This window comes from Vidua chalybeata, chromosome 7, assembly GCF_026979565.1.
Source record: "Vidua chalybeata isolate OUT-0048 chromosome 7, bVidCha1 merged haplotype, whole genome shotgun sequence".
Taxonomy (NCBI): Eukaryota; Metazoa; Chordata; class Aves; order Passeriformes; family Viduidae; genus Vidua; species Vidua chalybeata.
Genome location: NC_071536.1, coordinates 17,405,897 through 17,420,092, shown reverse-complemented (window position 1 = coordinate 17,420,092; position 14,196 = coordinate 17,405,897). Strand labels below are relative to the sequence as shown.

General features: G+C 38.9%; 1 long non-coding RNA gene across 1 annotated transcript; it reads left to right on the top strand.

Moving 5' to 3' along the window:
• The first annotated feature begins 10,560 nt into the window (after window positions 1-10,560).
• On the top strand, window positions 10,561-11,120 carry LOC128790456 (uncharacterized). Its single transcript, XR_008431760.1, has 3 exons — window positions 10,561-10,621; window positions 10,852-10,966; window positions 11,038-11,120. It is a non-coding gene; the product is annotated as an uncharacterized LOC128790456 (long non-coding RNA).
• The last annotated feature ends 3,076 nt before the right edge of the window (window positions 11,121-14,196 follow it).

The window sequence follows — 14,196 nt, the reverse complement described above, 5'->3', positions numbered from 1 at the left end:
CAAGAAGCATATAGCATGGATGACATAATTGCATTAGAATAAGGAAATCAATTGAGCCAGCCAGTCCTTCACTCCAACTAACCATTCACATACATTAAAGTCACTATGTTGATTGGAGTAGCATAGATATGACTAAAGTGTGCCAGACTTTCTATCTAAATGAAAAAACCCACACAAACCAAATCTACAAAATTATTCCAAATATCGTATCAAGAAAGTCTTGTGGTTTGTGTTTGCAAAATGAGATTTCTTAAAATAAGATTTAAAAAAAAAGATACATAACGCTGAACAGACAAAAGATTTCAAAGCTCTATCTCCCTGTAGTTTCACTAACATGTTAACCTACTTACAGCAATTAGTGCTTCATTAGTAAGGCTAACTAACTGTTGCTATGCCCTGTAATGATTTGCCAGGTTTTCTATATACAAGTGCATAATCAATGTTTTCCAATTACTGCTATAGTGCAACCACTATTTCAAATAAACTAGATAATAATACAAACCCATTACTGAATCTGAAATAGCAGAGGCATTTAATTGCAAGGCAGTTCTTTTCAGCTTTTAAAATTTTTCACACTAATGAAGTGTCATACAAAAAAGTTGTATTGATTTTTCCACCACATGGCTTCAACCACAAATATGTAATTATCCCTTTTATATCTAGCAAGGGGATTAAAATAATCTATAGTATATAGCCTTTACTTATCCCTGATGGGCCTAGTAGTACTTTTACCCTTTTCAAAATATGCAGCTTTTTGATGAATGAACTTTCAGTAAAATGTTGCTTTATTTGCTTCATATCTCTACTTTTTTGGAGCCATCTAGCATGCAAGGATCAGAATTTTAAGTTTGCAGTTCTACCAGGAGCAGAGGAAAAGGAGGCCACAAAACAAGGACAAGTCTCTACTGCAGATCAGGGCCACATCACCTAATTCTGGTCCTCTTCCCCACCTCAGCAATCCACATCAATTCAGTTAAGTGCCCAGAGTCAGCAGCTTGCTAGTAGCACAACTTTTAATTAGTGCTTTCAAATTCTTCATGGAGCTCCTGTGTAGCACTACTGGCTGAGGGCTCCATCCCTGTGGCACAGCCTGGGCAGGGCAGCTGATCCATCAGTTTCCCTGGAGCTCCCAGGACCTCCACGAGCAGAGCACGCCCTGTGCCAGGAGGGCTTGGTGGCCGTGTCTCCAACAGGGACAGTGGGACTGCACCCCACACCTACAGCACTTGGGATGGCTTATTTTCTCAGCAAACTACATATGCAAACTACTAGATGAGACTAAGACACATGATAAAAAATTCCTTGTTTTCATGGAAGTTGTAGAGATTATTTTATTCCTTGAATATCTGGAAGGAATTCCAGCTTGATTTTACTATAGTTTCTATTAAAGAAAGTCCATGAAATGCTGTAACACAGATGGAAGCTAAAACCCCATGCAGAAAAGTTTTTGTTTTTAAACTCAAATGAACACAGTTTTTACATGAAAAGGGGCCACATTCCTCACATTATTAGGGCCAGAGCAGCATCTCCCAGTAATAGTTTCACTAATATGTTAATCTCTTGGCAGCTGTCAGTTCTTCCAGATATGCTGAAATTCACCAAAATTAGCTGGTCTTCTGTCTTGTGGAATATATGCTTTAATGAGAAGTTTTCGCAAATCAGATATAATTGAGAATCATATACCCTTAAAACTAGCTAGATATTCTAAAAATCTTATAAGTTAAAACTCTTGGATAAAATATAAAACCACAGTACAGCCATTGAATAAGAAATATTTTTGTAGAGGTAGGTATCTTTTTTCCCTAAATTTTTTTTTTACAAGTTATTATTTGAGGGCCAAGTATTGACCATCTAACTAACCAGACAGAGAAACATATCTAAACATGTTACTAAAATCTAATTAACAATAAATACATTTACTAGACCACTTTAAAAAGCTCTAAGGAAAGCTAAAACTTTCAAAAACATTTTAAATATTACAAAGTATTTAATCTACAAAAGAGCAATGCAAAGTTGAAATATTACAATGCTCATTTCTTTCTCATATGGATGCATACTATTCCTGGAAGTAAATACATGTGTCACAATAATTTTCTTCAGTAGTACAACGGACTAGAAAATTCCATTTTAAAATTATTATTTTTAACCATAATAATAATTTTAAAATTCAATGAAACACAAAATTATGTCTCATCCATATTTAGTACAGAATAAAGCTGTTCTGTGATTTTTAACACTGCAAACCTCTCAGTGCTGCATTTTGTACTTCTACAAATAGGTCAGTTGCATGTTTCCTTTTTCAAATATTTCAAAATATTATAAAATACTTCTACAGTCATCATAAAGTTTACAGAAAGACAATTCAGCATTCTTTTAATTTCTTTCTTCCTCAGCACAAAGTGATAAATAAAAATAAATATATTATTCTTCTTTTATTCAAATGCCTTATATATCAGTTATAGAGGACAATGACTAAAATTGTATGCAAAAGCAAAAAAAAAAAAAATCTCCTCAGAAGAATTTAAGAAAAATATACACACTCCTTGTGGAAGTGTGTTTCCAGGATAATAAAAGGCCATTACCTTGACCGTTGACATGAAGCCATCAGAGTCATATTTATTGATGAAACTTTCAGCTCCCAATCTGCTGCACTGAATGAGCATCATACAGCTGTCAGCAAAGGCAGAGCACAGAAACAGTGATAGCTTGTGACATTTTCCTTTCATAATTTATGAAAACAAAATACCTTAGAGTTTGCAGAACACCAGAAGAAAATTTTTAGAATAGCCCCTTTAAGGAAAAAGCCCATGAGATAAATATCTTAATTGTTTATCTCTATAACCAGAGAAATGTACCTGTTAGATTGATACATTCATGCAGAATTAATTGATAATGCCTAAGTAATGTACTCAGTGAAAAAACAGAAATGCTGCCACACTGCAAATAAACAAAGTGACAACGACCTAAAATTAGAACCTTAAAGTAATGGTGCTGTGAGAATGCTTTGGGGTTCTTTACAGGGAAATAAACTTGAAAACCCTTATAAAATTAATTGCATTCATAAATTGCTATAATAATTAGCATAATTTCAGAGGAAATAAGATATAATTAGATGACAATTAAAGTATTTTAAACTCAAGGTGAACATTTTTTAATATTTAAAAATGTCATTTGCACATATTAGAAACAAGCAAAGGGGAAAATATGTCATGAAGTGTTGTGTATCTTCCACCTTTTCATTTTGTGTTGGTTGGATAAGCTATAAAGATGAATGTGCTCGAAGCTTCTCAGGTACCAGTACTTTTGCTCACAACTCGCATAAAAAATGTTTGGATGCCAACCCCCACTGTGCAGTATCCCCTTCAGGATGGATGCTGTCAGCACCAGAAAAACTCAGGAATCTTACAGCAGTCCTGCCAACGGCCCAGTTCAGGGTGCTCCGCACAGGCCTCCCACTTTGGCCAGGAAATTTCCCTATACAGGTTGAGGAAGCATTGAAACCCACACAGTATGCAAACAGTAAACATCCTCCCCATGTTTTTCTCCACATGCTTTTCACACACCAGCTGCAACCAGGGAGGAGACTCTATGTTCACAGTGGGATGCAGTGTCTCCCATAACAACCCAGATTAGAATAATGCATATTTTATATACACGTCCATATTTCTGATTAGCTGAGACTTTCCTCCTTTGAAGCTCCCAAGGGAGAGCTGTGTGCAGCTACCACTGTTTGGCAAAGCTTTGGCAGCAGTTTTGGGGAAAGAGGTGGATATCACAGAAGTGTTTATTCACCAATTCATTATAGCTGCTGTACATTTTAAAACTATCCACTACACCCAAGCAGGTGGCTTAAAAACATACTTACAGAAGACTGGAGTGGTAAGGTTTTGTTGTGACTTCTCTCAACAGGCACGTGGTGAACACACCCAGGCCAGCATCAGCCCTGGAAAACACCATCTCTCACAGGGAACACTTTACTTTTTCTGCACCCCTCCTGAAGAGCATGTGAGGACCTTAGTGACTGCTGGGGAACAGGTGACAGTAAGCAGCTGCCAAGATTATTTTTAAGAGAAAATGGGCAGGGTCAGTGCATCAAGCAGGCCACTCAAGTGAGTTTTGGAGCACAATAATGCCAGTGGTACCATTTCCCCATAGCAAAGTCTAAACTGCATCCTTACACTGCCCTCAGGGAGAGGGAAGTGGCTTTTCCCATTTTAAAAATTACTTTGAAACATATATCAGGCTAAGGAAGAAAGAATAAAGTACATTAAATTGTCTTAAACTGAAGGAAAAAAAAAAATCTTAGACTTTTCAACAGTGGATGCTTCTTCCTTCTTCTGTTTTCCAGGGAACAAACCTAACCGTCTTCTCTTTCCCCATTTCTTTCCCCCAGTCCAGCAATAGGGCAAACCCTTTATGTCATTTGCATAGCTCTCCTCTTGGAGACAGCCCCTCGGCACTCACCTGGTTAACAAAAGATGATACTAAGTTACTTTCAAACATCACACTGATCTCTTCTACGAGATTAATAGCTGCAGCAAGAGGCAGTGGCAGCTGCAGAAACAGGACACTTTTTACAGCTGCAGTCACATGACAGATCTTGGAAGTTTCTTGGTGCTGTGGAGCAGGGTGATGGATGCCCACCCACTCTGGCACCAGCACCACACAAGGGCAACATCTGGATGGGGCCTGGAAAACAAACACGAGAGCAGGAGAGGCAGGCAGGCGGTGCTGCCAGGCTTGGCTTGAGGAGGAACAGAGTATTTGTATCAGTTAAGGATTTGACCTCGAGCCTTCCGGCCATGAGCAGCAAGTTCAGCACCCGTACCACCACCTGAAGGGAAGATTACCAAAGTCATTAAACAAATGATTAGCCTCCCAGTAGGTCAAAAATAGTGAATCAATCCACTTTTTGTAAAGCATTACAGCCAGAATGTGTGAAAGCTTTATAAACCAATACACTATGGATTTCTGGACAAAACCTCTTCTCTACCTGCTTATAATCTTTTTTTGGATTTACTCCTTTTTGCTCAAAAGAGTCTTTAAAACTGGATATCTTCTCTTTAGTATTTTATAATAACCTCTGAAGAAACAGTCAGATTTTAAGCCAAAATCCTAGAAAAGATGAGTTCAGAATATCTTGAAAAACAGGACGAGCTGTTGAGGAAGCTGTAAAAGTACTGTAGATTGAGTATTTACAACCACCAGTCTTGTGCTTTGAAAAACAAGTGTTTTTAAAAACAGGATAATTTTGATGAGGACTCAAAAAAAACCACAATTCTGCACTTGTGCATTGAACACAACTGAGCCTCCTGTGAAGTATAACTGTCTATACCTGTTTTCTTTAGAAGTATTAAAAAGCATGTTTTCATTGTCTAAGTGACTGCACAAACTACCATGTTTTTCAAATAAATTACAAGAAAAAGACTCAGCAAATGTTATTATGCATGTCTGTATATTTTAAGGCTTACCTACCTCTATGACCACAAACAGCCAGCTTGAACCCAGCAACTCATCACTTTGCAGATGTTCACAACCACAAAAAACTTAAGGTCTCTTTGACCGCAAAGTAAGAAACTGATCATCTGCAAGTCCTGCATTAGATATTAAAATAAGTAAACTTAAGCCTAACACAACTGCAAATTCAAATGCTGAAATTCTTTCTTTTTAGCTTCTTCATAAAATTCTTAATTCTTCATAAATTCTTAATTAGGTCAAATTCTGAGAAGCAACAAACATCTGGCAGCTGCAGTGGTTTGCCCAGCATTTGTGCTCAGCTCCCCTCTGGATGCAGCTCCTCGGGAGCTCTGCCGGAACAGCCACTCAGAGAGGTGTTAACACCTAGAAATTATAGTGGCATTTCTAACTAACCCTGCAAACCATACTTGTTGCGTTCACATGGATATGTGTGGCTTGGGTAAATAATAATTTATGCCAGACTTTTTTCCTCTTGTGACTTTAGTTTTGATATCACATCATGATTCAAAGCCCAGTGCACCATAAATTTTCTCCAAATGTGTAGTAATTCCTTGGCGCAGTCTAAAGTTATGATTCATTTATACTGGAGTGACAGCATAATACCTAGGTGTCAAAATCCATTAAAACTGTTCAATGTCTTCTGTTTATTTTTAGAACCAATTGAGACTTAACTGATGGTGAAAAATATACAGTCAAGTGTGTTTACTTCACCTTTACAAAGAATCCGTTATAGTCCCAATTAATTTGTTATTCCTGTCACAACAGGTACTGGATACTTCAAAACTGTCATTACCGTTTCTCTCTGTTTCTTTTGCTTTTTTTTTTTTTTATATGAAGGCTTCTGTTTATCTTTAACCCATTAGTAGGTAACAGTTTCTATTTTTTTTGCAAAATAGAACTTTCACATCACTTTCCATTCTAATTTAAAAAAATGTGATGAATAAATATGTTTCCAATCAACTTACGTTTATTGTGCTCAAAATTCCCTGTGTCACAATCAGGTGTCCTAGTGCTGAGTTTAGTGACCGTTCACAGGATGACACAACTTGTGTATCAGTATGATTGGCTAGATAGAACTTAAAAATATGCAATGTGCCAGTTACAAACACCAAAACAGTTCTTAGCAGAATTCAGAGCATCTTTTGCCATGCTAAGTGTTAGCAGCTCATTCTTGCTTATAGAAAATTCAGCACATACTTTCACAGGGGGGTAGGGAAGGGCAGGGAGAGAACACCACAAAACCTCCATGAGATGGGCTCTAAATGTCAGAGCCAGGCACCAAAGCTAACGTCATCAGGATAATTCTCTACAAATAGCTGTAAACATAACTCCAAAGAAGAGTTTCTAGTGGTTGTGTTAGACAAAGTGCAAATGAAATACTGATGTTCAAATTGTTTTTACAATACCGGAACCAAGTCATACAATGTTCAAGGAAACAGCCATGTCATGAAACAAGTATGTTAGGAGTCAAATGAAGAACTGAGTGTACCTGCACATGCTGGTCCTGGTGCTAGTCTGCACTGGGTGCTGCCTACAGTGGCCCCCATCCTGCCTGGGCCCACAGCCTCCTCTTCCCCTTCTCCCTCCCGTGCCTGGGGATTTCGGCACATCACAGGCACTCATCACATCCCTGCCCACCCAGGGAGCAAAGCAAGGGGCTCCTGGTTGCTGCCCTCTGCTCCCGCAGGAAGTGTGACCCAACAGTCACAGGGACAAGGCAGAAAAAGCACCACACAACTCAGGACTTGTGGCTAAGGGCACCAGCCCAAAACTGAGCCAAAGCCAGGGCATCACCTCCTCATGGGTTAAGAGCTGAATAGGAAGGAGCTCTGGAGTACATATTGTAGTTCATACTTTTACAGCTTTTTATTGTAGTTTTTACTTTTACTTTTTTCATACTTTTACTTGGCATCCTCTGCTTTGTGGCTTTTACTTCTGGAAAAACAAAATACAAGATTATAATTGAGTATAAGACTTAACAACTTAAATGCATCACTGGTGACCCTGCTGCTGCCCCAGCAGCACGGATTGTCATTAATTTCTGAGTCATGTTAGCTCACTGAAGCAAAATGTAACATCACTTTTTTTATTAATCTGTTATAAGGATTTTATTGCAATTTGGATGATTATACTCTATAGTCATAACTATGTAAAATTAAGCATATATAGCTTAAGTGACTCAGAGGAATTAGAAATTAAATAGATCCATTGGAGTCTATCCTCCTATCATTATATAATGCTACCTACAGTATATTTTCTGGTCTCTTGACTTGCTCGGTTTTAAAAAATCTCAGAATGGGGCTTTCAGGACTTTTTATTTTTACAATTGCTGCCTAATCTAATAGACCTTACACTTAGTTAATTTTTTTTAATACTTAGTTTAACTACAATTGGGTCTCTTTGATTCACCCTAAGGACCATATCTACTTCCTGCATCCTTAATCATTACACCCTTTCACTTCTTTTACCAGTTGGAAATGCACACTCTGCCCTCTCCCATGTAGGTGCTTTAGCTGTTAGAACACAATTTAGAGCTCTTCAGTAAGGCCATCATGTCTAAAACCTGCAGCTGTTGCTGCTGGACACCAGAGTCCCAGCACAGTGAGAAAGGCTGAGTACAAAGCTATGTCTCATCTCTGCCTTGTACCTTGGACCATTTGCAGCTTTCCATACTGACCTCATGCTATTGCCTCCTGCCACAGTTATAACCAAGGAAAAAAGCATTTCAGTAAGAAAATAAGTGGGGTCTCCTTTACAAAACCACACTCTTTGCAGGATGGGGGTTTTCTTATGAATTAAATAGTGAATTAAATTTTCGCAAGAGATCATTTTCAGACATTTCAGACTAACTACACACAAGTAAGGGGCAGCACTGCAGTGGGAGGAACAAGCAATGAAAGACTACAAGGGGCTGCTGAATTATCAGCTTCCTCAATAATATTTCTTGTAAATTACTTGTTTCTTGGTCCAAACTATTTTTTCTGACTCCCCTACCTGTAAAAACATATCAGCTTGTGCTACCAGTTCACAAAATTAGGACTCATTCCTCTGAGGCTGCCCAGGGTGACCTAACACACTAGCTTACCTCTCTTGGTCTCCACTGCCTTTGTACAAGAAAATGGAACCAGCAGGAAACAAAAATCCCTCACTGCATCTAGCTGCTCCTTGCGAAAATGAAAAGCAGTAGTTTGGAGCTGCTTGCATATACAAAAGAGGCTTTTTTTAATTGCAAAACCTGTACACAACTTCATGCAGCACAGCAAAATCAAAGAGCCAAGCACTAAAGGTTCCAGCACAACCACCATCACAGTGGCTCACACTCTAGGGACTCAGGCCAGAAACTCACAACTCTGAAGTCTAGTCATGATCAGGAATAATGTGTCTTACACTCAGTTAAAACCAACGAGCCTTATTTGGGTAGTTTTTATTCTCATCAGCTAACTCTGCCTTCCAATACATCCTTCCCTAAATCTATATTTATATAAATGCAGGCCTTATGTAATAAAATTTAATGGTCTAGTGAGAATCTCATCTCCATGTCTTAGGGTTGAGGGGAAAAAAAGGACAAGGAAAGATTTTGGGGAGCATTGTGTTAATTATCACAAAGCAATCAAAGGCCTATGGCTAGAAAAATACTAACATCATGCAAATACTATTTTAAAACTGTCAGCACTGAATTTGTCTTTAGAAAGATTGCTGTGGATTGCACAGCAACTCATCCAGTTATTGGACTGGTTTAGGAAATAGGCAAATGGAGCAAAACTCTTCCCTTCTACAGAACAGTTTTCAAACATGTGCAACACTCACATTGAAAGAGCATTAGGGTTCAAGTGGACACTTCACTGTACAGCTGAATTTTTTACTGTAAAGCATCAGCATGCAGGATTGGAATTTCTAAGGCAGAACACACATTTTTCTCAAGAGTGATGTTTGTCCACAAGCTAAGGAGTGATTTTGACCACAAAGGACTTACCCTACCAGCTTTCAGGTCCTCCTCAGTACAGACTTTACGACAGCTGCTCACACAAGGCTGGTTAATGTATCTTAAATCACAATGCACGGGTGTTCTTGTATCGATTTTCTGGAGTGTTTTACACCTGTAACAAGTGATTCCATAGTTATGAATATCTGGATCCATAAACACAATCATCTGACTTTGAACCAGCTGTAGAACAGAGCAATAGTGCCCATCTCAGAGCTCTTGCTAGCCTGTGGTTTTAGTGGTGAACCAGTGCTGCACTTTGTGTGGGTGATCTGTCTTTGGGTTTTGTTTGGACATTATAATCAACGTCCATAAGACAGGGAGAAGATGGGAAAACCTATGGAACCAAAGGCTAACAGAGTAGATAAATCCAGAAATTATTATTTGGTTACTTCAGCTTTTTCTTTTTAAGGAAGAAACCATTTAAGGACTGGAAAGCTCTCACCAGCATTAAGGTGAACTTTTCTGTAGTTTGTTTCATTCACAAAGATTCCTCTCTTCTCTAGAGAAAAGAAAATATTTGCAAGATGTATTTGAGAACCCAGTCTCATCCCATATTATCAGCTTCAAACAAAATTTAATACCTTGTGTTGGAGAACACAGTTCAAATAAAATAAATTCCTGAAGAGATAATTTGTGTTAAGAAATAATCTTGAAGGCCAGAGATTTTCTTTAACCTACAAGGAAATGAGGAACCAATGCAGGTAGGATGGCAGGAAAATATATGTATTTGTAGCCACTCCTCCAATTTTGTAACAAAGGGGAAGGTTTCTTTAACTTTTAATAAGACATCGCTTTCCTCATTCATTCTTTTTACCCAACTAGTTGCTCCAAACTAACACATTGACTTCTTTAGCTTTCACTGTATGAGCTCACAACCAAGCTATGAGGTTTTTTGCGTGCACACTTATGGTCCATCATTATGAAATGTCCCTGCTTTGGCAGGAGAGGTGCTCCATCACAAACAGCCATTCATCAGCGCTTGCCAAGCCGGCTCACACCTGACCCCTGCAGCAATAATGCCGCATCACGAAAGCCAACTACCCGGTTTAGCAGCAGAGCAGGGAGCAAGAGCCAGCCTCAAGATTAAGTGCACTGCTTGAGGTTTGCATTCCCAGGAGCTAGGCGGGCTCATGTTGTATTGATTGCAGAAGTTTACCAGTAAGTACCACAAACAACAATAGCCAGGTCGATGATCGGCAGTGCCTGCTCAGCAATCCCCCCGGAACGCCGCGCGCTCCGGCCCAGGCGTCGCGATCATGACGGCTGAGCGAGGGGTGAACAAGGGTTATGGGAAGGGAAGAGTGAGAGCCTGCAGCATCAAATGACATTTAAGCAACTTACACGTGGGAGCACAGTGAGAGACAACGATGCAATTATATTTCTCCAAGTTTCCAACTGCAGCAAAACCCTGTCATCTCTCAGTGTTTGTGTGTTCAGCCAACTCCACGCTCGTTGCACTAAAAAGCTCTTCAGGAACAGAAGAATACACAAATGCAGATATTAGTGAGTATAAACTATACTCCGTTTAGTAAGAGCAAAGCAATAAGTTTCTGAGCATCTGTCTCTTCTAACAGCCACACAGGATTGGCACCAGGATCTGAGGAAGAATCTATTTATAAAATCTCTGTGCATTTGCTTTGAAGACAGAAAACCTCACAGACTGGTCAAAACCATGGCCAAACTTTTGAAATAAAATATTTGTTCTGATGCTATGATTAAATGGAAGCCTGTATTTAAATCACACTAGGACTTAAATGAGAGAAGCCCTGAGAGTTGGACTTGATGATCCTTGTGGGTCCCTTCAAGCTCAAGATATTCTATGGTTATATCAGGATTAACATCCAAATTTATTAGCTATCCTCCCACAGCCATGCTGAAAATCCAGTTATGATTTTTTACTGTGTACTACGTTAAATGTCTACCTAAAAGGTCATACTTAGAAGTATGGAGGTTATACTGAAATCTTATTTGATATCAGTATCAATGAAACAATTTAGAATGATGTTGTTGGACTCTACAGAAATTCCAAAGCCTACCTACATGTGTTTTAACTATCTTGAGAGTTTCATTTGCTCTTAAGGTGCTTTGTCTATATGAAAATACAAACATTAAAAATAAATGGCAGTAAGATTGAAGTCCAATTGTTGCATACAATAATTGTTGCATACAATAATATACTTAAGTTATAGTTTCCAACTTTTCAATTAATGGAAATTCTAAGGCAGGGTTGTAGGGTTCAACTATAGTATATTTTTTCTTCTACCTGAAAATGAAGGCAAAATAATTCTCCACATGCATCTATGAGAAGAAATTAATAAAACCTGAGCAAACATACTTCTTTTTCTGCTTATTTAATAGTCTTGGATGTCAAAAAATATTTCAGTACCATGCAAACAAATGTCGTTTATCAGATTGCAGCACAGTACCCATAATGATGCTTTAATTGTTCAGAAAAATAATATTAGTGTCATTGCTAGTCTATGAAATTACTGAAAGAGTCAATGTATTTGATACAAATATTTTTAACTACTGCTGTAACTCAAACTCCATTCCAAGTTTTGCTTTGGAGACCATATTTTTTTACTATACTAGCTCAATTGTGTTCAAAAATTATTGAATTAGAATAAAAAATTGTATGGAATGTATATTTTCTTCAGTAAGTATACTGGAGTAGTTCTAAAAGACAAGTCAGGTGGGTGAAATAAAGAAGAAAACACACTCTTACGTCTTGATGAAATTTAAAAAAAACAAAAGCTTTTTGTTTTTCTTTAAAAAGAAGGTATGTACTCCAATAAGAAACAGGCTAAGAACATCCCTGATTGCTCAATCTATTCTGAGATAATTTAAGAATTTGGTTACAAGCTTGCCAATTAATTATGTTATTTGACACTTGGGACCAGTTGAAGTCTTGCTGATGTGATTAAACACTTTTTATCTGCTCTGTGGAAACATTTATGCTGAAGTACTTATAATGATTTCAGTTTAAAAATTATTGTTACATAAATTTGATAAGAGGAAAACAAAAATGTGGAAATTACTTCAGGCTTTAGACAACAAAAGAATCCAAGTGCCATAATAAGCAGCTCATCTCATCTATATCCTTGGAATTAATAGGAAAGAAGTCTCACTCTGCGGTCTTTGTTTCATCTCTATTGGTAGAAGTGCTTAGCAAGCACATTATAACCCACAGGTTTCCATTAGGCCAGCACACAGCACCAATACTTTATGAATAACACAGATCCTGCAACTATAACAGGGGAATAGCGTAACAGCCTGGAAAAAACTCACAGAAATATTTTTTAAAATGCCACTGGGCACAGCTCTTTCTTCACAAGTAACCCCTCAGAGCCATGCCGTCCAGCAGGGGAGGGTTGTTCTTGTATCACATTTCCACATCCCCAACATCATCACAGTTTGAGGTGGGATTGTCTTTCATGAGACAAAACCGTGTGATTCCATCAGTGCCGCTCATCCAAGGCAGTAGGAAAGTACCAGTGTTACTTTCTCATCATTCTTTCTGCTTATAGGTAACAACCATACAGCTCCTTCCTCTAAGCTGAGTGTTGTTACCTGACAGAAGCAATTAAAACAAATAAAGAGAAGAATTTGTGTCTCACTGCAGCAGGTAACTAGCCTTGACAGGGTTTGCTTGTGACAGCACCAAAGCAACGCTTGGTGCCACTGGACTATAGGCAGAAAGTCAGAGCTGGTTGAAGGGAAAAAAACAACAAGAAATAAATAAGAAGAATGTTTGCCTTTTAACCACTCAAGATAAAATAAAGTCTCTTTGTCATAGTCAGTTTATCACATTAAGCCTGAACTAATATTTTCTAATCATAGTGACCTCATCCTGCCAGAATGCACCGGCCCCTAATCCTTGCTGTAATGTTTTCTCATTAGCTGCTCAGCATTGGCCACACTGGTTGTAGCAGCTAAGCACTGCCTCAGGCACCACTGGAATTAATTACCAGAAGAAACACTGCTGTTTTGAATTGTCATCTTGAATTTATCACTTGCCACTTAATGTAACTCATCTGACCTAATAGCTCCTCGGTGTCCCCGGAGGCTCCGGCAGAGCCCGCGGTGGCAGCGCGGGGAGCTGCGGGTCCCACCTGCCCGGGAGCGCGGCGGGCAGCTGCTCCCGGCCTGCCTGCAATCCTGCCCCGCAGGCAGAGCGCGATAACGATGCCCCCAGCAAATTGCAGATTACCCACAGCTCGCTCCGCTCCCCAGCCCGAGAGGGCTCGCTGGGAGCTCATCCACACAGCCGGCTCCGCTTGGAGACAGCGATCTTCATCTCGCTGGATGGGGACACGCCAACCGTTTGTTTCACTCACGTTACATTTCCAAAATATCATGAAAGTGGCTGTTCATATACAGATGAAAAAATGGCTGCAGGGGAGCTCACAGAACTAGACCTGCAGCATTTTCTCCTAAATCGTGAAGAAATTGCTCATTGAAACAGAATGGAAGTCAGCAATACAGCTGCCTCTACATCCCTCCCCCCACAAACAGTTTCCATGTGTGTCAAGATGAAGGATCTTTCTAGGGTTCGCATCTTAAAAGTCCAGAATAAATGCATTATTTTGCTTAAGGTAAGAACATTTATCCAGTACAAAATACAAGTTTTACTGTACACACATTCTCATCCCCAAGCCTAAATTGTATTTGTGAAGAACTTATAATTGCAATTGACTCATTTCACCGCTTTCTGACAAAAATAGGACTAGCCA